Raw genomic sequence first — 27225 nt, 5'->3', positions numbered from 1 at the left:
CATATTGTAGACCAGAGTAAATAAACAAATATCTTAATGTTATTTAAATATTTTCACTGAAAGAGAATGAGGTACCACTATAAAATAAAATAGATAAAAATCTTTATTATTTTTTTATTAGAAATATTAGCTTGAACTCCTGATTTAAAATACCAAGGGAGATTTCCGGTGTTCATTCCCTGTAAAGGCCTAGAATCAGTAATAACATTGAGTGTGGATATCTTTATCTCTAAACACCATTATTGATTAAAAGAGTTGAATATCTATTATGCCAAGTAAAGAAGTGCTAAACAGAAAAACGAATACTAATAAATAAATATATAAATACTAAACCAGAAGCTAATGAAATTGGATATTTATAGTGGATGGGAAGAAAAAGGGGGAGCTGGATACGGTGGGAACAAGAGTTCCTTTAGTAAAATTTTTAACATAGTCAATTGTTTACATGTCAAGGAAATTATATCAAAACTGAAAGAAAACTGCAGAATTAAATCAAAATAGAAAAATGAGCTAACTTAATTTAAAAAGATAACCATACAGATTTGGCTGGTTTTCTCAGTGGCTAGAGCATCAGCCAGCAGAATAGAAAGGCATGTTGCAGGCTTGATCCCTGGCCCCGGGGTGCATACAGGAGTCAACCAATCGATATCTCTCTCTCACATCAATGTTTCTCTTTCTCTCCCCCTCCCTCACCTCCCCTCCACTCTCTCTCTAAAAAAATATATATATATCAATGGGAAACATATCATTGGGTGAGGATTAAAAAAATAATAATCATACAGCCTTGGCAGGGTTGCTCAGTCAGCTGAAGCATCATCTCATACACCAAAAGGTTACAGGTTCACTTCCCTGTTAGGGCACATGCCTAGGTTGTGAGTTCAATTCAGGCCAGGGCATGAACAGGAGGCAACTAATCGATGTTTCTCCTCTCTCTCTCATCAATAAAAGAACAGATCCACATATCCTCAGGTGAGGATTTTAAAAAAAGTTAACCATACAACAAAAAATAACAGACTGATGAATCTCAGAGGGAAGGGGAGGTTGTTGGTGGGAAGAGATTAACCAAAGAACTTATATGCATATATGCATAACCCATGGACACAGACAATAGTGTGGTGAAGGCCTGGGGGAGAGGGTGTGGGATGGAGGGGGTCAGTGGGTCAGGGGGACAAGATATCTGCAATACTTTCAACAATAAAGTTAAAGTTAAAAAACAAAGTAACTTTTAAACACAATATTCTGACTGTTCAATCTTAGTAAGATCTATTCCAAGAATAAAAATATTACAACATAAAGATCTAGAGTTATTTATTAAGTAGGCTTTTTATTATTAGTAGTAGTAGTCTTGGCACATTTTTATGTTATTTTATTCATATTGTAGACCAGAGTAAATAAACAAATATCTTAATGTTATTTAAATATTTTCACTGAAAGAGAATGAGGTACCACTATAAAATAAAATAGATAAAAATCTTTATTATTATTTTTATTAGAAATATTAGCTTGAACTTCTGATTAAAAATACCAAGGGAGATTTCCGGTGTTCATTCCCCGTAAAGGCCTAGAATCAGTAATAACACTGAGTGTGGATATCTTGATCTCTAAACACCATTATTGACTAAAAGTGTTGAATAACTATTATGCCAAGTAAAGAAGTGCTAAACAGAAAAAAGAATACTAATAAATAAATAAATAAATAAGTAGTCTCAGCACTGAGACAAAGGGGTTCCTGCTATTTTGGTTAACTTGAAAATCTAACAGAATACTGTCAGGTTTAGATTATAATTTCTGTTTAAAAAGTGAGTCCAAAAACATTGGAAAAAAAACAAAACTATAGAAAAAAAGAAAAGACCTCTTTTTACAGATAATATAAGAAAATAAATGTAGAATAAAAGATGAAATTAGAGAACTAACCAGTTTATAGCTCCCAGTGTAATAACTTATTTAGGCTATTACTATATATGGGCTTTGAAACCATTACTGTAAAGATTGTTGGGGCAGATAATTTTTGCATGGCTGTAAATTATCACCCCATAGGTCAATAATTAATCACAAGTGGAAATATTACAATAAAGAGATATGACAATTACTTACCCTTACATGCTCAAGTGGTATCACTAACAGTGGGATAACCTGATATTACTATGTACCTCCTGATGCAATGCTGTACAAAATACACAGCATTACCTATGTGCTATTATTGCTAAGCACATCTTACCTGAATGTGCTTATGAGGAAATAAAGCAAATTCAGAAAATGATAAAAGATATAAACACTTGGTGAAGGTTTACAGTTTTTACTGTAGTACACTTTTTCAGTTCTCTTTATAACAGATATTTTGAAAAATATAAGGTTAGTGGTCGTGGAGGAAGCAGTTCCTTCGGTTTTTACCTTTTTAAACTCAAATTCTGTCAACAGTCTTCCTGCTCATCCCAAATTGTACCCAAACTCCCTCATTAAGGAATCAAGCCACAGCACAACAGCCACACCAGCACACTCCAAGCATGTCTGCGCATTGTCCTCTCACTTCAGAGAGCCAAGTCCCATTCCATGCTGTTCCTGTCCCTCCCCACACTGTCTCTAAAAGGAAGATGCCCAGCTAAATAATGCACAAAATTTACATTAACATACCACAATGCTTAATATCTAGGTTTAGGTTAAGGTGATTTCATTATTGCTATCACTGTTGTTTTTGCCTGTGTATGTGATTTTCCCAGTCCAGAAGAACCCTGTGACAACCAGCTGTATTCTCCAGGTTTTGGAAAATGGCAATTCCCTAAAATCCTTAAATTAGATGTATTTGTGGGATATCGTCACAAAAAAATTCCATTAGGTAAATATTTACTGTCTGAAATAGTTATCACAGTTGTAATTCTTTCCTCAATGTCAGTCTTCTCTTTTAGATCATGTCTGTATAGTGACTAAAACCTACTAATTAATAAATGTACAGTAAATAATACTGATTATGTAGTGACCTGTAGATCATCAATAATAAATGATAGATTAATCTTTGAGTGTAAGATAGATCTTCAAAGGAGGTGAGTTGAGAGAAAAAATAAAGAAGAAAAAAAGAAAAGAAAAGAAAAGAAGAAAGAATAAAGGAATAGATGATATTGGGTAGAATAATCAGGGATATTTCTCTTATATCAGATTCTCTTATCCATATCTCAAATCAATAATCACTAACTAAATGAAGAGAGGCTACCCTATTGGAGAGTGCAGCATATAGAACATTTCCAGTATTATACAAATTTTTGTGGGATATAACTGGTAGAGAAAGTATAGAGTGGGAAAAGGGCCAATAAGTAAAATCTGAAGAAACCCAATATTTATAGATTAGAAAAAATATGTTAAAAAGTTCAAATAAAAGTAAATATCCAGTAGAGGAGTTCAAGAGAATATAGTAATAAGGAAACCTGGGAAGGTAATACACTCAAGAGTGTTCTTGAACATTTTTATATGCTGCTTTAATGAAATAGCTGAATAGATCACAGAAGCATTTTATAAAAGTAACTCTTCCAATTAAAATTCACAAATTTGAAAGCCCTGAAAAAATGTGCTTTTGATTTTATATTTTGTTAATATACTATGTTTAGTTTCCAATAGGCCCTTACTTTAATATTTCGGATTGTTGTTACAGTAAATAATTCACATTAACTTAAAAAAAAGATATTAAAGGTCCCTAAAATCAGACTCTCCAAATTTATGTATCTACATGTAAAATAACTCTTGCTGTAGTAAATGTTTCAAAGCTAAACTCAAAGTAATCCAAAGACGTGTGATGGAAAAGAGAGGGGGAGGTAAGTCAAGAAGCAACAATTAAGGAAATGTCTTAAACACCAACTCTATTTTGGTTTGCTCTAGCCTTTCCTCTCTTCCCACTTGTGTTAGTCACCATCCCACAGTTTCCTTTCATGTCCCTGAAGTGAGTTAACTCAGAAAATAAAGTCATCTGTCTCCATGCTTTCACTATTCTAAAAACAACTCCCATTGCCCGCTACGGTGGCATTTAAGTCTAGTCAGACTCATTTTACTCAAGTACCCCCACTGTCTGCTCAGAATAAACACTATTGGAAAAATTTACTGTAGTCATCTTATGTGAGTATGTTCCCCCTTCTTGAACTCAAAACATTCCTTAAATATGTGAGAAGGGCAAACCCAATCATTATGCTCAACGGGATTTCATTGAATCCTCTGACAGCTCAGCTAAACTACTAAGTGAATGTCTATTATAAGCATGCACGCAAATGTTTCATGGTAGGGAGGGAACTACTTGAAGCAGTTATTCTACCTGTAAACAAAGTTTGCTTAGATGGGCTTTATTGTATTCCTAGAAAAGTTCAATGGGTTTCATGGCAAATTAAAGGATATGTCATCATACTTGTGTTTGGCTGACTTTGCATCTTGTGTAACCAGGAATGTCTATTCCCATAGATTTTGATTTTGGTCCAAGTAAAAACTTGAAAACAGACTATGCATTATGCTGCTCCTAAACATCACAACTTCTGAAAACCCACACCATCAGCTGCAAGGCTTACAGGAAACGAGGGTGAGTGATATAAATATATATGGCTATACATATTGCTGTATATAAGGCATGCTTAATGGCTCCCCTGCGTACTGTGCCTCTCAGTAACAGAGCCCAAGGTTTATTTAAATTATTATTGCTGTTAAACCAAAGAACAGCTACAACTCACCTATATTTTCAACAATAGTTTTATATAAAGTAAAACACTCAATATCAACATCTATGTTATACACTTAACTAACTACTTTGAGGTTTATTATTTCTTAAAAAATCAAGATTCTACTCAATGGAGCAACAGAATAAAATCTGTTAAAAATCTAAATAATTCAAAAATCTCATTTTATAATCATCTGAAAAATAGCATAGCTAAGTAGAAATCCCTGATCATAGAGTCACATGGAGTCGCAATAAAAGTGGAATTTTAAGATGTTATATTGGATTTTGGACATCCTCAGATGATTCTTCTATACATGACAGGACCCAGATTGTTTATCATAATATTATACTAGTGTCAGGAATACATTTGAAATTATTTAATTTCGTGGCTTCAAGTGCACAAAAATAATGCACCTTTTTTCAGGTATCATAAAGTATTTGGACTGAACAAAGATTTCCTTCATATCAATATCTAAAAGAAGAAAAAAATCAAAGTGACTCATGTCACCAAAAGAAACAGGAAAGAAATATTCTCTTAAACGCCTACTCACAGCTGTTACCATAAATTGTCATAGCCTTATGGTCACAAAAGATGGAAAAACAACCATCAAATATCTTAATTGTCTTGCTTTTTATTTCCTTTCCCCTGGGAAGTTAAGTGACCCTTGCTTGTGAGTTAACTTTTTCTTTTTTAGTGAACATGATAAGAAAAGTAGGTTTTGGTGTTTGTGTTGAGTTTCTTTTATCATTCCATATAGATACTCAAGACTATGTGATATTCTTATATATAGGCATACCTTGCTTTATTGCACTTCACAGATGTTGTGCTTTTTACAAATTGAAAGGAAACCCTTCACCATCAAAAGATTATGACTTACTTTATTGTGGTAAAACAAAATCTGCAATACCTCAGAAACTCTAAATTATATAATACATATTTTTAATGAAGATAAAATGCAACAATGTTATAGTCATAAAGAATAAAAAAACTTTTATATTATTTTTCTATTAGAGTCATCTGTCAGCCTTACAGAATTGAATAAATACATTTATCTAGTCAAATCTGTACACTACATTTGAATCTTTATATCTGCATGCAAGTATGGCAAAGCCCACAAATATATATCTACTAGAGGCCCTGTTTAAAAAAATTCGTACACTCGGAGTGGGGGGTGTCCCTTAGCCTGACCTATGCCTTCTCACAGTCTGGAAGCCCTCAAGAGATGTCCGACTGACGGGCCTAAGCCGCAGTCGGACATCCTTAGCACTGCCACGGAGGTGGGAGAGGCTCCTGCCACCACCACTGCACTCGCCAGCCTTCAGCCTGGCTTGTGGCTGAGCGGCACTCCCCCTGAGGGAGCACACTGACCACTAGGGGACAGCTCCGTCCCCACCCCCCATTGCCCTGCCACTGCCTTTGCTGGTGGCCTCCCTCTGCAGGAGGTGACCTGCAAGCTGATCAGGGGACAAGGCCGGCTGGCGAGGGGCCAGCCCTGCCCCCCATCGCCCTTCTGCTGCTGCCCCTCATTGCCGTCCCCTCCCTCTGCCCGCTGGCACCCACCTTGGCTGGCCGGGTGTCCCCTGCTCACGGGCCCTGCCTCCCACCAACTGGTCATTCCTCCGTTTGGTCGATTTGCATATTAGTCTTTTGTTATATAGGATATTAATTTGAGCAGGTATGCTGACCTACATCAAAATAGGCAGAAAATTATTGAGTAGAAATTCCTTAAAGGCAGTCAGGTTTCAGTAATTTGAATAATTATTGTAAGCATCATCATCTGTTCATGTGAGAATTATATGTTTTTCCTTTGAAATTCTGTAACACTTACATATCTTTATTACAACAGTCATTTCATTTTTGCCACTTGTTTTGTTTATTTCTATTATGCATAGAATGTTGGTACTTGTATGGTTAATTTTGTTTGACAATTTGATTTAATTAAGGGATGCATAGCTGGCTGGTAACAAATAATTTCTGGGTATGTCTATGAGACTGATTCCAGGAGAGAGTAGAATTTGAATTGGTAGACTGAATAAAGAATAGATAGAGACTTCACTAAGGTGTGTGGCAGCAACCAATCCATAGAGGGCTCATAATATGGGAAAAAGACAGGGGAAAGGCTAATTTTCTCTCTCTGCTTGAACTGGGACATTCATATTCTTCTTTCTTTGGACATTGGAGCTCCTGTTTCTCAGGCCTTTGGACTTGGACTTATAGCATTGCTCTCCTCCACCACCCTTGGCCTTGGACTTGGACACCAGCTTCCCTAGTTCTCAGGCCTTTAGACTCAGATTGAATTATACCACTTGCTTTCCGCGTTCTCCATCTTCCAGATGGCAGAGCATAGGCCTTCTCAGCCTCCACAATTATATGAGCCAATTCCAATAGGAATTGTCCTCTTACATATATAATAATATATAAGATATATAAAAGATATCTATCTATCTGTCTATCTATCTATATCTATATATCTATATATCATCTATATATCTATATGTCTATATATCTACATGTCTATATATCTATATATCAATATATCTATCTAGTATATCTGCCTTTGGTGCTCTCTCTCTCCCTGGCAAACCCTAATATAGTCCTCAGTCACCTCAATCACACATTATACATAGGACATTGTTTGGTACTCAATAACAGTTAAATGAGTAAAGAAGCAAAAATCAGTCTTCTAAATCCTGTTAGGTTTTGTATAAAACAAGGCTGCAAGGGTGTGATTTTAACACAGTTAACAGTCGGACATCCTTTTCACAATCCAGGACCTCTGGCCCCTAACCACTCACCTGCCTGCCTGACTGCCCCTAACCCCTCTGCCTGCCTGATCACCCCTAACTGCCTCTGCCTGCCTGATTGCCCCTAAGCACTCTGCCTGCCTGATCACCCCTAACTGCTCGCTTGCCTGCCTGATCACCCCCTAACTGCTCACTGCGGGGCAGCCAGCCTGGGTGAGGGGCTGTGGTCATTCTGGTCTCTGGCCGTTCTGATCATCCCACCATTTCAGTTGCTGGGCTTTTATTATATAGGATGGTTTCTAAAATAGTAGCACAGCAACTTGTACATATTACATGAGCAACAAATGTTTGTTAGTGTGAATTGATGAACTTTGTGTAAAAATGCCTGTTAGTTCCATTTAAGTTAAAAAGTTCTATTTTGGAAAGTGTTATTTGTCTTCCAGGTAAGGGGCATCCAAGATAGCTTACTGCTACACATCTTGTCATGAGAAGACCCTTTTGGCAATGGCTGCCATCATTGTGCTGGTGTATTCTTTTCCTGAGAGCTGCAGCATTAAACTCTAACTACTACACTCCCACAGCAGGATGCTCTGCTCTGATTGGCAGGGAGAGTTTGAAGGTGGGCCACACTGTGACCACTGATTGCATTCTGCAGAGTTGTGGTAATGAAATTTGAAGCCACCTTTAGCGAAGCAAAAAGCCTCAAAGTAATTGCTATGGGCTCTATAACCTTCCCCGTCTTTGCAAAACAGAAACACACCGTGCATTTTCCTCATGAACCTACTGTATTTACCAATATTGTTTATGAGGTATACTTTGCCAGTTGACATTACTTTAGTAAGCTTATTATTATATGGTCAACACCTGCCCCATAAATATAGAATAGAGAAGTTATATTATATTTATGTTTGGTGAAATGAAGTGTTACCCAAACTCTGATGTGGTGAAGACCTTTTGCGTTCTCTATATTTTGGGGAGCTACGTGCCACTTAACATATACCAAATTGGGTAAGCAAACATGTTTGACTCCAAGTTCAACTTTACGTGATCTCTGTGACCGGAGGTTGGGTCATACAGTTTCTAACGTATAGTTTTAACTAAGTTAGAATTCTAAATATATTTGAACTTTTAAATTAAGTTTTAAGTTTCTTATTGAATAGCTGCATATTGAGTAAAAGGAAGACAGTATGTTGATGAGTTTTTCTCTTACTAGCATAAGAAACCATCAGACGTTTACTTCAAGATAAGTTATTGATTAAAAAGATGTAATTAGAAACTATAGAGCCTTACCTTTTCCTAAAACAACACGACGTAATGGGAAATTAGTCCAGAAGCATGGAGATCTGGACTTGTATTTCAGCTACTCTCTGTAGCTGTGTGTCCTTAGATAACTCACTTCAACTCTCTGAATCCTAATGTCATGATTTAAAAATGTGGACCCTTCCTGTGTTTTGAGATGATTCATGTAGAAGGCCAAACAGTCTTTGAAATTGGGGGGGGAAAGTGTGTGTGTGTGTGTGTAGTTGTGATTGCTTTTAGTAATATTTTGTACTTTTAGTGAAATATTTTATAATTCAATCATTCTGATATTATAACTATTTTCTACTTCTCTTGTTATGAAGATAGAAATAAAACTGTTATCATTACCATTAACAACAAAGACACTGTTGAATGACCATTTGTGAGACCATAGGGCAATAAAACAATGCAAGATAAACACAACCTCCCAACCTCTTTCCTCAAGTCAATTTTCATTGCTACTGAAAAGTAATTTGGTCTGGAACTTCTAGAAGTTCCAGGGAAATACTCTTTAAGAAATTTATATTACAGTGAGAAATATAGGCAAGTTATTAGTTTCTTGAGTTAAATTTCATGTTTATTGTCCTCCTGCTTCTTCTATTTAGGAGCATAACTTGCCATTATACATTTGCCACAATGAGCACCCTTGCACATACATCTTGGCACACATGTGCATGTGTGTTTGTAGCATCTGTTCCTGGAAGTGAAACAACTGGGTCTGAAAAGATACAAATTTTATGTTTGATACAGAATGCAAAATTATTTTCTGTTGGACTTCCCCCCCATTTTCATGGCTACTAATATTGACCGGAGTCCCTGCCCTCAGAAGAGCTGACTTAGAATTAGTCCTACTTGTATATGTCATATCCTGCAACCATTTTTTAAAAGTTGAGGTCGCCCTCTAGAAACTAAAGGGAATAAATTTTAAGACATGTTGTTAAAAGAATTGAACAAATTTTCAAATTAGTATATTAGTATTTAGCTCTAGCATTGTTTTCTTATTCTGGGACTTAGCTTGTTTAATTTCATATTTTTATTCTGGTAAACAGTACAAAAGATAAGATTTGCCATCTTAACCATTTTGAAATGTACAGGTCAAAGTGTTAAGTAGATTCACATTGTTGAGAAACAGATCTCTACGAGTTTTCATCTTGCAAATCTGAACCTCTATACCCACCCATTAAAGAACTCCCCTCCCAGTTCACCTTCTGCCTCTAACCCCTGGAAACCAACATTCTAGTCTTGGTTTCTATAAATTGGACTAATTTAGATTCCTCATATAAGGGGAATAATACAGTATTTCTTTTTCATTTTTCCACTGATTTCACATAGTATAATGTCCTCAGTGTTCATTAGTGTTATAGCATATGACAGAGTGCTTTCTGTTTTAAGGCCAATATTCCATTGTATGTATGTATATATCACATGTTATTTATCCATTCATCCATTGATGGACAGATGGACATTGACTTGCTTCCACTCCTTTGCTGATTTATTTTTAATTGGATATTTATCTGATATGTAATGTATGTATACATATATAATTGAAAATTTATGATATATATAAATACAAAAAAGCAGTTCTTAGAGTAGAGCAAAACATCACCTTAAATCTTTACTAAGAGAATATTATTCCTGCCAAGATCCAACCATTCTTATCCATTCAATATATATCCCAATAATATTTTTAATAAACTTCCAAATGTATATGTACATACAAAGTATAATTACGTATTCTATGATATTGTATTTATTTTGCTATTTTCTTTTTGAGCCTGGTATTCTTCTGTGTTACATTTGTATCAGTAAATAGAACTCTACTGTATTCATTTAAACTTTTGATTAAATAAATATATGATCATTCATGATTATGTGGAATACTTCCATGCCACCTTTCCTTCTAGCTGTATTTGAAGCTTTATACATGTATAGGAAAATGCACTTACCAGCCAGCCTTTTCAGTCAACCCTGAGGAATAACCATTATCCTGACTTCTAAGAGCATAGATTAGTTTCGTCTCTTTTTTGTACTTTATGTAAATAGAATCATACATGACATTCTTTTTTATGTCAATTTCTTTCATTCAACATTATGTTTGTAATCTTAATTTATACTGCTGTAAACAGTGGGAAACACTCATAGGATTTCAAGAATTGCCCTTGTCAGGGAACTGGAATTTGAATGTTAAGGATATGGAGAGAATTACTTCTCATGGTATATTTTTTGGTATTGTTTGAATTTTTTTTTTTACCATGTGCCTGTATTACTTCTTTAAAGTACTCTTTAATTTCTTTTTTCATTTTTTAATATATATTTTTATTGATTTCAGAGAGGAAGGGAAAGGGAGAGAGAGATAGAAACATCAATGATGAGAGAAAATCATTGATCGGCTGCCCCTGCCCCACACTGGGGATCGAGCCTGCAACCAGACGTATGTCATGACCGGGAATTGAACCATGACTTCATAGGTTGAGGCTCAACCACTGGGTTACACTGGCTGGGCTCTTTTTCAGTGTTAAGAGAAAAGTCATTAAAACCTAGAGTATTGTAGTCAATAGTCTTAGCCTGCAAAGCAATTCGGTTTTGATCCTAAGGCCACCAGCAGGACAAGCATGTCTCTTATGGAAGTGTAGAGTGCTAAACTTTTTGTCTGTCCTTAAGCTGTTGTAGACCTATCAGGGAGATGGGAAACAGATCAGGAAATAAGATTGAATCCCTGGCAGAACTTGAAAAGCCAAATATCCAGGGCCCTTCAAACATCACTTGCTGCTCTCCCTTGTACCTGATTACAGATGCTGTAAGATATATTTACCATCCCCAGGGATCCAGCCAAGAGGTGTGGACTAGAATGTATGTCTCTGCCTCCCTCATTATGGCCTATAAATTCATACTTATCTGAGGGGGAGGCCAAGAGAAAAGACATTAAGCTGGAATACAGAGACTTGACCAGAGGTCCCAGAGTTGTTGAGAGATAGAAAATGCAAGGCCAAGGTATAGCCCTAAGAAAAATCACACAAGATTTTATTTTTTATTTTGAGTGAATAGAATTACCCTGAATGATTCAACTGATAGATGACTAGGGCAGTGGTTCTCAACTTCCTAATGCTGCGACCCTTTAATACAGTTCCTCATGTTGTGGTGACCCCCGATTTCATTGTTACAAATTGAACATAAAGCATAGTGATTAATCACAAAAACAATATGTAATTATATATGTGTTTTCCGATGGTCTTAGGCGACCCCTGTGAAAGGGTCATTCAACCCCCAAAGGGTCGCGACCCACAGGTTGAGAACCCCTGGTTTAAAGAGAATTGTATTGCTAGGAAAATCTGTGTTTGGAAATTAGCTACCTGAGCCCAAGAACCTACACCCAATCTACTACTATTCTTAAGGACGATCTACTACTATTCTTAAGGACTGTTCAAGTTGCAGAGCCTTGAGCAGACGGACAGTGTGTTCCCCATGCTCTCATGAGTGTGGCTATGGAGATCAAAGGACAAGAGAGAGCCTCATGCTGAGTCAAAGCAAACTAACTTATGCCTCTAGCAGAAAAATAGGAGCTTGAAATTATTCATTTATGCTTTTCAAATATGAATATTTATTGTTTCTGTTTTCCTAACATTGTCTGTTGGGTAAGATGGGAATGGTTACATTTATAATTAGAATTTTGCTGTGGTGTTGTGAGGCCTCACATCTGGACTTGATTAGGAGAAATGCATCTTACCCAGAGAGGCAGTCTTGGAACAGGATGACTTAACATGTCTTTGGGTTGTGCTCTTTGGGGAGAGGATGAGTGCCTTTTTATTGTAAGGGAAATAATTATGTTTGGTGGAGTTATCTGTTGAAATGTATATATATATGTGTTATGTGGGCAGCTAAGAGGTGAAATGAAGTGGACAGCATTTTAAAACTCGTTTTTTTTTTCATGTTTCACATAATAATTGCCAAGTTCATCCTTTTTGGGGGGAACGATGTCTGTCTTACTGCATGTGGTCTGGTGGGACTAATCTTATGCTTGCTCTCTCACCTTCCTTTACTCTCTGTAGCCAGAGAAGAGTCTGGCTGAGGTCTGACTTACCATATTACCTATGATGTTAACAATAACCATTGGCCCCGTGATGGCAACAAAAACTCTTTTTCTGGTATCTAACATACAGATGCTAGAGAGAATAGCCCATTTCTTTGAGTTCACTAAGCTTTGCGAAAAACATTCAGAGCCATGTGTTGACATTTTGTTAGTATCTTCTCTTACATGGAGAAATCTTACCTTTGGCAAAACCAAATGACCAACACCGAGAAAAGCCAAGCTGAGAAAGGAGACTTGACTCTTCATCCCCAAAGCCCATGTAGCCTCTGAGTACCCTCTGAGTTAGAACCTGATACAATTTTACTGCAAAGAACTAATCAAATACAGAAACTATGGGTGCCAGGCAATGTAATTCAGTAATGGAAGCTTCTCTCTGATTCCACCTGAGTCACGTGAATTTTGGCCGTTTTTTGTGGTCACTTAGAAAATCATGGTCATTATGGATGTGCAATATTTTTTATGTAAAGAGAAAGGTTTTAGCTTGTTACATACTAAAATTCATGTCTCCGTTACGTAAAAATGAACATTTATATAAGTAGATATACAACTTTATATGTTGCTTGGTATATGGTTTTCTATCTATTTTCTCTTTGGTTTATGAATCAAACATAATTTAAGAGATTGAATAATAATTAGTAAATATTAAAAATTAATTAGAAAAAATCTATTAGATATATCACTGTGTTTTCATGGAAACAGGTGTTAAGTTAAGGAAATAGAATATCCACATTATGCATAATTAGTGGTTATGATTGTGGCAAGCAGAGAAGAAATTTGCTCTCTTGTCAGGCACTCAACATCACACAATAACATAGGTAGAAAGATAAACACCAGGAGGAAAATGATTTATGTTCTACTGCTCTAAATGCATAATTTTGTATTTTATTTAAGACTAGAGGCTGAGTGCACAAAAATTTGTGCACTCGGGGGGTTCCCTCAGCCTGGCCTGTGCCCTCTCGCAGTCTGGGACCCCTCAGGGGATGTCCACCTGCTGGCTTAGGCCTAAGCTGGCATTCAGACATCCGTCTGGCAGCCCGGCAGCCCTCGGGGGATGTCCACTTGCCAGCGGGGAACAGGCCTAAGCTGCAGTCGGACATCCTTAGAGCTGCTGAGGAGGCGGGAGAGGATCCCGCCAACACCACTGTGCTGGCAGCCATCAGCCTGGCTTGTGGCTGGGGAGAGCTCCCTGTGAGGGGGCACACTGACCACCCGGGGGCCTCCCCTGCATTGAGCGTCTGCCCCCTGGTGGTCAGTGTGTGTCATAGTGACCAGTCATTCCCAGTCGTTCTGCTGTTAGGGTCAATTTGCATATTACCCTTTTATTATATAGGATGGAAACTTATATAGAAATTAAAAGCTGAGGTTAATGCTATGAGTCTGAGTTTAAATCTTAATATATTAAGGCAGTTTAGCAAGTACAAATAGTGCAGTATGTTAAATATATGGCATTTTTCAAATGATGCATTGAGGAAATAGGTATTATGCTGCCTTAATGATATAATATGAAGTACACTAATGGTCCAATGCTTTCATTATATTGTTTTCTTCCATTTTCTCAGCTGAAATGACAAAATAAGTCTTTTGGGTCCATGTTTTGAGTCATGATCAGCAGCATCTTGGGCTCAGATAACAGACTGAGTACAGAGCAAACAGGTGTGGGAGGAAATGGAATGTAATTCAATGTTTACCTGGACTTCAAAGAATGGTCCTTTCTTTCACATGTCATTAGAATTGGATGTGTTATGTCATGAAGTTGTACTTTCTTACTACACTGTTTTATTTTTAAATATTTTTCTATTGACTTCAAAGAGGAAGGGAGAGAGAGAGAAACATCAATGATGAGAAAGCATTATCAATTGGCTGCCTTCTGCATGCCCCACACTGGGGATGTAGCACACAACCTGGGCATGTGCCTAGAATGGGAATAGAACCATGACCTCCTGGTTCATAGGTCAATGCTCAAGCACTGAGCCATGACAGCTGGGCACTACCCTGTGTTTTAAAGTTCTTAGTTATGTTGACCTGTGATACAGTGGCAGAAATGAAAGGATATGCATTGATTATTTTTTTGTACACTGCTAATGTAAAGGGAAAAACTTCTTGCTTAAGTAGTGTAATTTACAAATTTTTAGGATTGTATGCTAAATGATAAATCACCATGGCCTTGAAAAATTGTAAGCCTATTTACTAACTGATCTAATATGATGAGACTAGAGGCCCAGTACCCAAAATTCATGCACTGGTAGGGTCCCTAGCTGCCGGCCAGGGCCTCCCTCCTTCCCATCCCTCCCCTCCCTCCCCCATCTGCTCCTGGACAATCTCCTGGTGGAGGGAACAATTTGCATACTGCACTTTATTATACAGGATTATTTTCAATACAGTATTCATATTTTCCATGCTTGATTTATAAACTACTTAAGATTATTTACCTATTAACTCATTAAACTGTCATGCTAAGGGGACTATTATCTATAATATAATATGTTTTCTAAATGGATATTCTTTAAGAAATATCATATAAATTTTCTTTAATTCTTTCTAATAATAAGTGGTTAAATAATTGACTCAATTATAAATTGCTCATAGTAAAAATGTATATTAATGTATATCAAATATGGGCTTTATTAATTTTACTTATAAAAATTTATTTTACTGTATATTGAAGATAATGTCAGGAGGGGTTTTATTCAATGAATTTTAAAAGTAGTGTCATTTTATTTCACAAAAAGGAGGCCAAAAATTAATGGGCTAAGTCTGTTGAGGAAATTTTAGCAAATAAAATAATAAAGTCTTTTTTTGTGTGTTTTTTTACTCACTGACACATTATACAAATGAATGATACAAGACTTCTCGGAATATTCTTGCATGCGAACGTGTAAGAGATGTAAGGCAGCGTCCCTCTAGATATTTAACACAAAACTCTGCTTGGAAAGATGTTAGATAAACTTTGGAGGACCCTTCAGGTTCTTGAGTCAGTGATTCTGTGATGTAAGCAAATAAGACAGTATGGATTTGAAGTGGTTATGTTTAAGCCAAGTCTTTCTAGAAGCCAAACTAGCCATCTGGTTTTAATGAGGCCCTTTGGAATGCAAAAATTTTAATGTTTTGCTTGGGGGCATTATAGTTTTAATTACTTGTATTTGACATATGTTAAATGGCAACTATACACTAATTATTAACCAAATGCAGCATTTGGTGCAATGCTAGCCTAATTTAGGTTGAAGTGTAAAATACCAGCATCTTTCAAGTAGAATAAGGATAAATAATTATAATGATGGGGCACTGGTATTTCTAATGAAGCTTGAAAAAAATAAAAAATTATCTAGGGTTAGCATGACCTTCTGTCTACTTTTACTTGGTGCATATTTAGTTCTTTCCAAATATGTATTTTTTTTTAAAAAAAAAAAGTCTGAATCATGTAATTTTAAATGAGAGGATTCTGAATATTTGATCATAACCAGATGTTTTCAATCTTTATCCACTAACTATATACAAAAGAGCAGAAGATTAGATTTCATCAGTTAAGGACAATTACTTCATTAAGATGAAGTAATTAGTACCTAAACTTTTTCAATCTGAAGATCTGGTTGTTAATGACAATATGTTTTGTATATATTGACAAAGTAGTGGCGATACTTTTAGGAAACTCTGATCAGGAAAATGTGTAGCAATCAAAAACTATCATGATAATATTTTTAAATAAGTTTATATTTTTAAAATTACAATAATATCTATAGACATTTAAAAATAAGTATGAATATGAGAAATTCTATTTACTGAATCTACAGAAATGTCCATAATGGATTTTAACATCGCTCGTTATTACTCTAAGAATTCCTTGAAGTTTCCTTCATCTTGATAGTACCAATATTATTATTAGGAACTAATTTCTTTGATGCCAATTTGTTATTTAAATAAAAAGTCTTTTTTAAAATATATTTTATTGATTTTTTACAGAGAGGAAGGGAGAGGGATAGAGAGCCAGAAACATTGATGAGAGAGAAACATCAATCAGCTGCCTCCTGCACCCCCCCGCCCACTGGAGATGTGCCCTCAACCAAGGTACATGCCCTTGACTGGAATCAAAACTGGGATCCTTCAATCTGCAGGCCTACTCTCTATCCACTGAGCCAAACCGGTCAGGACTCAATAAAAAGTCTTAATCATCCAAACCTACTTTAAAAATACATATAAAACTACATAAATATAAGCAAGTAAATAAGTTGATAATTGAGAAACACTGAATATATTACAAAACATATGGGTATAGATCATAGAAATGATTTCTTTGTTATCTGTTAATTAGAGGCCCAATGCACGAAATTCATGCAATAGTAGGCCTTCCTTCCCCTGGTTACTGGCACCAGCTTCCCTCCAGCACCCAGGACCCGGGCTTCCCTCACAGAGGGAGGCCCTGCCCACCCGCCACTGCCCACCAGTCAGTGGCCTGGGCCTCCCTCTGTGGAGCAATCAAGGGGCAATTGCCAGGCTCCCAACCAATCGCATCGCACCCGCCTTGGCTGGCCTGGCACCAGTGGGTGTCATAGCGTGGTCCCAGATGGTCGTCCAGATGGTCATCCCACTCTTCGGCCGTTCAATTGATTTGCATATTGCACTTTTATTGTATAGGATATGCACTGCTCATTTCTATTAGAAGAGAAGATAGAGTCTGTTGTCTCTCATGTAGAGATATTTCTAAAGTTTTAATTCTTAGAAGTGATAGTGTCCTTCACTATTTTTACTAGGTATAAACAAAGTCTTTTTTTAATGTTAATTTTATTTTTCTCCATTGTATTGTACTAATCATAAATGCTTAGACCAGGTAAACATGCCCATAAAGATTGAGGTTGAATCTATTTCTTTATGCATCAATTTATTTTATAGTGAAAGTAATATTTTAAACATGTAAACTGGACCTCTTACTGATTTTATTCATAAATGTAAGCAAAAATGAATGAATGGAATTATAAAGTATAAATTCTGTCATTACTATTGTAAAAATAAGTTGATTCTTGCTCAGAGGTTGTGTTCTGATATAAAATCTAAAACAGGGAGCAAAACAGGCAATCAGTATTTATGGCATTCCGATGGTCAGCAGTACTCTAAGTTCTGATATGGAGACTACCAGAGAGAAAATGTGAATGGTTATTGAATTCACATAAACCAAAGTATATGTAGTAAGGGTGCACTCTACACACTATGTCAGCTTCATCCACTTCCTGTAGTAAGAAAGGAACAATTTTGCTATGCTATTTGGCCACTGCCACATAATTTATAAATTTGCTTGTATTAACATCATAAACTAGATCATATTTCTATACATTACTATATCAACAGGGGATGGCAGGTATGACACTAGCCATTTTTTTCTTTTTTTTAGTCCAATCAAATCTGTTTCTTAGAGCTGTCTATGCAACTCTATTATCAACAGAATTAATAAATATTGGACTTTTTATTAATAGGTGTTGATTGATTAAGCAGACTAAATATTTAGAGCTGGCAAATTCTTCTTTTGTCATATAGGCAAGAGATAACATGATTAATGCTAGATCATTCAATGCTGAATTGGAGAATCTGAATGATTATATGTGCTTTATTTAGTCTCTTCCTTGGGTTTTCTTGGGATTACAGAAAGTGTATAGCAAGAAAAGATCACTGTTGACAGTATATTCATAGATTTTATCAGCAGAATTATTTAAGTATTTATTTTCCTATCTTTCTTAGCTTAGTACATGACAACCTCATTCTACCAATTATGAAAGCCAAAACTGACATTATCTTATACTCCAATTTTTCTCTTACACCATACATCAATTTCATCAGCAAATTATGTCATCTTCAGATTTCAAATGTTTACAAAGTCCATATGCTCTCACAATCTCTACATTTACCACCTTGTCACTGTGTCACAACCTTTCACTCAAATTATAGCAATTACCTAAGTGATGGATAAAGTGTTGAATACAGTACATTTCCAGCCTGTAAGAAAATCATAGTATAGTGTTTGAGACAGAGCAAAAGGTGATAAAAGACTGTGTGTGTGTGTATGTGTGTGTGTGTGTGTAATGTTTGTGTGTACATTTATAAATATTCATGGTTATCAGGTGTGCATTTATTTTATTTTATTTTATTTTTAACTATCTTTGTTGTCGAAAGTATTAGAGATGTTTCCCTTTTTCACCCCCTTTGACCCCTCCTCTCTGCTCCCACCCCTGCCCCAGGCCTTCACTGCACTATTATCTGAGTCCATGGGTTATGCATATAAATTCTTTGATAAATCTCTTCCTGCCTCCCCCTTTCCCTCTGAGGTTCTTCATTTTGTTGCATGCTTCCATGGCTCTGGATCTATTTTGTTTGTCAGTTTATTTTGATCATTATATTTCACGTATAAGTGAGATCATATGATATTTGTCTTTCTCTGACTGGCTTATTTCATTTAGCAGAATGATCTCCAGGTCTCCCCATGTTGTCTCAAAGGGTAGTAGATCCTTCTTTCTTACTGCTGCATAGTATTCCATGTGTAAATGTACCACAGTTTTTGTTTTTGTTTTTTATCCATTCATCTACTGATGGATGCTTGGGCTGTTTCCAAATCTTGGCTATTGTAAATAACACTACTATGAACATAGGGCTGCATTTATTTCTTTCTGACTGGTGTTTCAGGATTGTTAGGATGTTTTCTTACAAGTGGGATCACTAGGTCAAAAGGCAGTTCATTTTTAAGTTTTTGAGGAAACTTCACACTGTTTCCATAGTGGTTGCACCAGTCTGCATTCCCACCAACAGTGTGCTAGGGTTCCCTTTCTCCACATCCTCTCTCTCCAGCACTTGTTTGTTGATGTATTGAAGATAACCATTCTGACAGGTGTGAGGTGGTATCTCATTGTCCTTTTAATTGGCATCTCTTCCGATGCTTAGTGACCTTGAGCATTTTTTTTCTTACGTCTCTTGGCCATTTGTATGTCCTCTTTGGAGAAGTGTCTATTCAGGTCTTCTGCCCATGTTTTAATTGGATTACCTTCCTTTTGTTGAGTGGTATAAGTACTTTATATATTTTGGAAATTAACCCCTTATCAGATGTATTGTTGGCAAATATGTTCTCCCACACAGTGGGTTCCCTTATTGCTTGTTGCTATAAGGAAAATTATAGAGAATTACTTATTGCTATTTTATATGTAGTCTGCTAAGTACTAAGTTTATATTTACCAGGAAAATATCCAGCTTGGTGACTTAAATCATGTCTTCGCCATCTTATAGTTGGCAATATGTGTAGGCGTATGTCTGGGCCCCTTGCCCAGCTGTACCCGTGGTTCCCTTTCATTTCCTTTCCCTGATTCAGCAGCAAGCATGAGTGACAGGATGGTCACCAGTCTTCTAGACAAAAAATAACTTGGCAAGAATAAATATTTCCACTACTTTAGTCATCTGGGACTCCTCTCTGTGGTCAGTACCTGTATGGAAAAAGAATGAAAATTGTCTTTTTACTGATAACATCCCTTCAAATATATTTTGTTTCAAAAAATGCCAAACCACAAAGATGGTTCCAGTCAGACATCCAAATGTTTACTGAGTCACAGTGTAATTACTACACACTGGGGTGAGTGAGGGATTCCCCAAGGAGGACCTAAAATGGGTATCTCTAGACACTAAAGGCTCAGATATAGATTTGAGTGGCTGTTTTATTTAGTTTGCTGACTTTTAGATTTCATTCAAGACTTCTTTGACTACTCTGTGTATGGTCCAGAGCTATGTTCCTTAACGGATAGAAAGTGGAATAGAGAAGAATTTCTACTATAAGGTAGTTCATGGGTATATTAGGTGAGTGTAAGAAAATACAAAAATAGCTACACACTGACAGATTATAATTAGAAACTTAGAAGAGTGTTTGGGGGATTTAGAGGAAAAAAAAGATCACATCTTTTGGAAATATTAGTAAGGCCTCATATAGGTAGAATCATCAATTCTGTGCTTCATAAAATTGTAGAATTTCAAGGCTCAGGAAGAAGGTGACTTCTTAGGGAGAAGGAACATCATGAGCACTTGTTTCAGGAAGAGAAGTGGTCCAGGTGGATCGGCCTGTTGGATGCAAGTAGGCAATTATTAGGATTAGAGGCCAAAACTAAGCCAGGCTTTGATTTTGGATGCTAATTTGAACAAAATGTATTTAATTTGGCAGCCATTTGTTTTCAGTGTAATAACTTGATCTAAGTGTGATTTAGTAAAATTAATCAGAAATCTTGATTTGAATAAAATGGTTTCAGAAGAAATTTATATGATTAACTGTGAGAGATTTGATAGAGGACACTAAAAATGCCCATTATTTTAACTTTGGCTGAGTATTACCTCCATTTTTCACAGATTGAGGGATATGTGAATGAATTTGGCTTTCACCCTATCGAGTTTGAATCCCCAGGTATTTCTCTACATAGTTTATCTAGTAGAAAATTGAAAATAAGGAGCAGGAAGTCCAGAGATTAGAGATTATTTAAATGATTAGAGATCATTGTTGTAAAGGTTGTTAAATGCCAAGCTAAAGGTCTATATTTCCTTGGCAATGCTTTACTGCAAAGCTGTATGACGTCCATGTAGTGTATGATTAACTCTGTGCTACAATTATTTTCAGTGATTTCATCTTGTTTTTGCTTCATGCACTGGCTCTAGCTGACAATGCTTGGGTGTGCAGCAGCTGGTGGAGATGGTCTTGTTACACAACCCATGTATTCTTTCTTTCCTTCCTTCCTTTATTATACAATCAATAGTAAGTGACTAATGTGCTCAACAATATGCCAACTATGGTGTGATACAGAGACGAATGAAATAGAGTTCTTGCCCTCAAGGGTTGAGCAATAGGAAGTCATGGCTGATAAATCTGGGTTTGGAATCACCATTTCAAATTTTCGATTATGTTGATGAATTTGTGGTCAAGGCTCACTTTGAAATCAGAAATAATCAGTTAGCAAATTGATTTATTTAAAAAAAAACATTTGAGAGCCATTTGGCAAGTGATTACAAGACAGAATTATTTCTGAGTCTGCATTTATGAGAAATAGGAATCATACTTAGCAATAATTGCCCTTCTGTGAACAGTCATTTTCTTTTGCAACTTGGCATCTAAAACAAATTGGACAATGTTACTTGTTTATAATAAAATTGAAGTTTTTTACTATTTAAATTACATGTCTAATTCTTGAACTGGACATGCTACTGTCTAAATTTGTTTTAGTACATCACATTCAATTTATTTCATTTGTAATGTGGAAACTGGCTTCCATATCACCAAGTATTTATTAGTGCTTCTTTCCTTTCCTGTGTAGGTAATGTTCCCCACTCCGTGGCCCACTTTCCCCCTCTTCCAAGCACATGATATTGTGTCCAAGGTCTGAAAGGACACTGTTGGCAAAGGCTTGTATCCAGCAAACTGCCCCCTCCCTTCCCTTCCCAGGCCTCCACACCCATTTGAGTCTGTTCTCAATTTCCCATTTGTCCTGGTGACCCATAAAAAGGCAGCGCTAGTGTGGGAGGCAACCAATCGATGTGAGAGAGATGTTTCTCTCTCTCTCTTTCTCCCCCTTCCATCCTCTCTTCCACTCTCTCTAAAAATAATAATAATCAATGGAAAAATGTCCTCTAGGAGGATTAACAACAACCAAAAAAAGAATAAAGGAATTGGTTGTCACAGAATAGTCATGAGGATGTACTAGTAAAGTACAGCATAGAGAATATAGTCAATAATATTCTAAAGACTAGGCGAGGTGCTGGATGAGTACAGGATTTATGGGGGTGGTCACTTATTAAGTTATGTAATGTCTGGTCACTGGGTTGTATGCCTGAAACTAATATAATAGTGTATGTCAACTGTAATTGAAAATAAAAATGATTTAAAAAAAGGCAGCTCTAGGTGGAGAAAGCTGAGAAAGGGAAGTCTGCAATGACTGTGTTCTCCTGTAACCTTTCTCCCCCACATGCAAATGCCTCATTGCCTTTTCCCCTCCCTCACCAGGGACTGAATTGGGGGCTTTGGGTGGAGCCCCACAGGACAGAGAAGGTGGGTGGGTCAACAGGCAGACAAATACTGGCTTAATGGGCACAAAGGTCCTGGGTTCAAGGATTCTAGCACTTTTCCCCAACCCAGCCCTAAACCAATGACCGCTGGGTGGGTGGGATAGGTGGCTTATCAAACTTCACTATATTCTCAGGGCACTAGGACCTGGCCTTGGGCAGACGATAGGAATAGGATCCTTGCTTACCCTTTAGTTTTGAGAGTGGTCGTACACCACCCACAGAGACACCCAGGCACCCCACTCTGCACCTAAGCTTCTCCCTTATTCTCACCCCTCTCCTCTCTCTCTCTCTCTCTCTCTCTCTCTCTCTCTCTCTCTCTCTCTCCTCCCTGTATCCTCTAGCCCACTGAACCAGGGACAGGTAGAGAGAAGCACACACAACAGACTCTGAAGCTAGTGGGTGACCCCCACATACACCTGGGACACTAAGTGCCCAGACACCCAGGCCCTAGGCCACCAGGTCTCTGGCTTGCCATGGGACTTTGCATAAGCCCAGGCCTCTGTTCCCAATGTACAGACTGAACTAACTGATATTCAGGATGGCTCCCAGCTCACTCATGTCAGAGTTCTTTGTTGTGGGATCAGGATGGACTGTGCCTTCTGTGGCCCTTCTTCAGGGTGACTGTGCAGAGCCCTTCAACTCCCTGGAACTTTGCCAGGTGGAATGAGGGGGTGTGGTAGGACAGACAGTGGGCTTCTGCATCTGGGAGTGGGTCTGAATCTGGCCTCTGTCACTACAGGGCTGTATGGCCCTGCGTGATTTCCTTTGCCACTTTGAGCTTTGTTCCCCCTCCCCCCAACCCCCACCTCCATCAGTAAAATGCACATAATACCCGCCTCACAGGTGTGGCATAAGCCGACCTGGAAACACTTTGTTAAAAGCCCAGCAGGCAGTAGTGAGTGGGTAAATAAACACTACTTCCGATGGGGGTTGACAGAGAAAGTATTTGCAATACTTGGGACACACATACAGTAACAAAATTTTTTGTTGATTACCTGAGATTCAGACTGTATTTTATTTCGAATCCCACTACATATCTGCTATGTTGGGAGGGTCTCTAGAGTCCAGAGTAGGGGCTGCACACACTGTCCAGAGGTCAAATCCTGCCCACAGCTCCATTTTGGTCTTAGCCTGTGAGCTAAGAATGGACTTCACATCTTTAAATGGCTGGAAAAAGAAGCAGCAAAGGAGGGAGAAGATGGGGGAGGAAGAGGGAGGGGGGAGGGGAAGGGGGAGGGGCAGGAGACTCTATACCTGCACTTGCAAAACCTAAAATATTTACCTTTATTATCTTGGCCCTTTACAAAAAGAGTTTGCTGACCCAAAGTTGGTGAGGGGACTAAACGTTTTCAATATTTGTATACCTATTCAGGGCCAGGTGGGAGAATAAACTAGAAAAGCTAAGTCCCCAGCAGGAGCAGGCACCGAAAAGGGTGGGGAAAGGCTGACAGGAAAAGCCCTGTGAATTAAGGGTCCCTCAACCCCAAAAGGCCTCCTTGACTCCTCCGCCTCCCTCACTGCCTGCAGTCTCTCAGCCTAGTCTGCCCATCCAGGTCTTTCTATAAATGGTCACCAGGTGTCCCAAAGTCCAAGGGTGCTCTCTCCAGGCTCTTTGAATGCCTCCCCTTTCTGAACTGACCAGGGATCTGGGAGAGAATTTCTGCAAAGCCCCAGAGGGCAGGCAGGTCTGCTGGCCTGTCTCTTTAAATTTTAGGTAATTTAGGAGGAGGGAGGGAATTTCTCTGCACAGCTCCCCAGGAGCTCCTGCCTGAGGGGCCCAGTGAGGGAGTCCCAGCTCTGCCAAATGGAACAAACTCTGAGGCCTCTCTGCAGTCTGGCTGGGGTACCTCCTGTGTGGGCCAGGGTAGGAGTGGGAGCGCTACAGGGACTGGGCAGGCCGGCCATTGGGTAGGCCCAGGTGGCCCTAAGGCTGAGTCCAGTGAGGGTCTGGTCTTGGCCTCAGCCCCACAGGGAGCCCACCCTACAGGACATGGATTTGTTGCTGCCCAAGAAGGGGCTCATTCTCTGCCTGTGGAGAAAGTTCCATACATGGACGTCCCAGAGAGAGGAGTTATGGGCTCAGAGCAAAGATGAGCAAAACATGCTGTTTCAGAAGTAAGCCTGAATCTGCTGCCCCTGCTCACTTCCAGGTGTGTCCCTCACCCCCTTTCTGACCTCCCTCTCCCCCCTCTCTCTCCCCCCCTCATCCCCCTCCCTCCTTCCCCATCATCTCTGTCTGTACAGACTGTGCTTCCAGGCCTGGCTCCTTGGGAGCATGTTGTCTCAAGAGTCTTCGCCTGTGGAGCCCCAGAATGCCAGGTGGGTGGGGGGATTCTAGAAGGAGGCGCTTGCTATCTGTAAGATCCAATTCAATCATGCATGACCCTTGAACAATGTGGGACTTAAGGACACCAAGGTTGTGCAGCCAAAAATGCACGCATATGCAGATTCCCAACCTCCAGTTGACCCGTGAACAATGTGGATTTCAGCTGTGAGGTTCAATTAAGCTGCGCTGGTCAATTGAACTGAGTGGGTCAATTGAAAAAGATCCACATTAGCCGGGTTTTCTCAGTGGTTAGAGCATCAGACCGAAGGGTCATGGGTTGGGTTCCCAGTCAAGGGCTCCTATCTCAGTTGTAGGTTCAATCCCCAGCTCCAGTCAGAGTTTTCGTAGGGGAGGCAACCAATCCATGTGTCGCTCTTATATTAATGTTTCTCTCTCTTTCTTCCCTCCTCCTCTCTCCTTTCCACTCTCTAAACATCAATGGAAAAATATCCTCGGGTGAGGATTAAAAAAAAAATCCACTTCTAAGTGAACCCATGCAGTTCAAACCCAGATTGTTCAAGAACTGACTGTACTTCCCTAAAGGCCAAAAGGCCAGGCACCTTGTTGGGCCTAAGAAGGATTGTAGCATCACTGAACCTTCATCAGAGACATGCTTTATAGCTCAGAACAATGCCTTCTAGCACTACTCCCTGCCCTTCAAACAGTCTTTCTGGGAGTCAAACAGGGCATATATTATATATACATGTGAGAGTGAATGAACGAATGAATGAATGAATGAATGAATGAAACAGAGAGTATCTGCAGACTCTAGTAACCTCAAAAGAAGAGAAAAATGTGATCATGATTATAATTCCTATGTATTGATTGCATTATCCATTGACCTCTGTCCTGCTACATGTGGGACCCTGGGAATGGGAGGGTACGAAGAGAAACAAAGTTGAGACGTAGCCTGGAATTTGTTGCTCTCTATTGGGGAAGAAAGGCATGGGCAACTGGCCAAAATATATGTAGGATCCATGCTTACACTCTCTCTCATCTCTCTCATCAGATTGTGGAATTGGAGAGGTACTAGAGTTTGAGCCCTGAGGAAATCTCAATTGTTGCTCCAGCCCCTGAAAATGTCCCTAAATTCATCTGATGCTCTCCACCCTTCCAAATCCCCACCACTCCAGCAGCTTAGAGGTGGAGGCTGGACAGGAGGGGACATGGAAGAAGCTTGAAGCCATCTCTGTGTGTGGCCTCCTCTTCAAAATCTCTGTGGATTGCCTCACCAGGAGGTGGCACACCTGAAGGATGTCCTGTTAGGGTTCCCCTGGGCTCCTAAAAGGCAGATAATATATCTATTCTTAGGGGAAAGCCTAAAGTTATTATGTCTGAGGGTCTTTCTCCATCTACAAATGGAAGGGCTTGCCTGCTCCTAACCAGGAGGGAGGAGGCTGAGGTCACCTGGAGCCCCTGTGTGATTTTTTTTTCTTTTGCTCAAGGATTTTGGACCGGGAATGTGCTCATTTTTGGCTTCCCATCTCTCACATCAGCCACCCACCTCTGTCCCCCAGGCCTGGGAGAGGGAAGGCTGAGCACATATTTGGTTGATGATGTCTTGATGCAACAGAATGGTGTTGTAGACTCAGGCATAAGTGGTTCCACTCTTCCAACTCTTAGGACCCCAGGACTGGGGAGCCAGGTACAGAGTGGAATGGATGGACGAAATCCTCTGTATGTCCAAGTGAGGTGAAGACAGAGCGAAGGACCACAGCCTGGCTGAGAGGGGGCTGCTTCCGCCTGCCTTTTGACTTGCTCTTGTACCTTGGGCTAGAAATTCGTGATGTCACCACTTTGAGGGATTCCCCTCCATTTCCTGATCTCCCTGCCTGATCCCACAGGTACTTGGCCCATTTCTTTCTGAACCCCTGGAGCCTGCAGTATTGATTACCCACTGGGTGGAAGGACCCTGAAATAACCAGGGAGTGGAGTGGCCTAGGCTGTACCATCAGCCAGCCTAAGGAAGACACAAGTAATTAGATAAATATGAGATGACCATGAACATGGGGACAATATGGT

General features: G+C 38.7%; 1 long non-coding RNA gene across 1 annotated transcript; it reads left to right on the top strand.

Annotated features, from left to right (window-relative positions):
- Positions 1 to 5484: 5484 nt before the first annotated feature.
- On the top strand, positions 5485 to 25821 carry LOC106723674. Its single transcript, XR_001359376.1, has 3 exons — positions 5485 to 5568; positions 13159 to 13163; positions 25812 to 25821. It is a non-coding gene; the product is annotated as an uncharacterized LOC106723674 (long non-coding RNA).
- The last annotated feature ends 1404 nt before the right edge of the window (positions 25822 to 27225 follow it).

The sequence above is a fragment of the Myotis brandtii genome, unplaced genomic scaffold, assembly GCF_000412655.1.
Source record: "Myotis brandtii unplaced genomic scaffold, ASM41265v1 scaffold621, whole genome shotgun sequence".
NCBI lineage: Eukaryota > Metazoa > Chordata > Mammalia > Chiroptera > Vespertilionidae > Myotis > Myotis brandtii.
The sequence above is the reverse complement of the archived record's forward strand: the minus strand, read 5'-3'. Positions and strand labels throughout refer to the sequence as shown.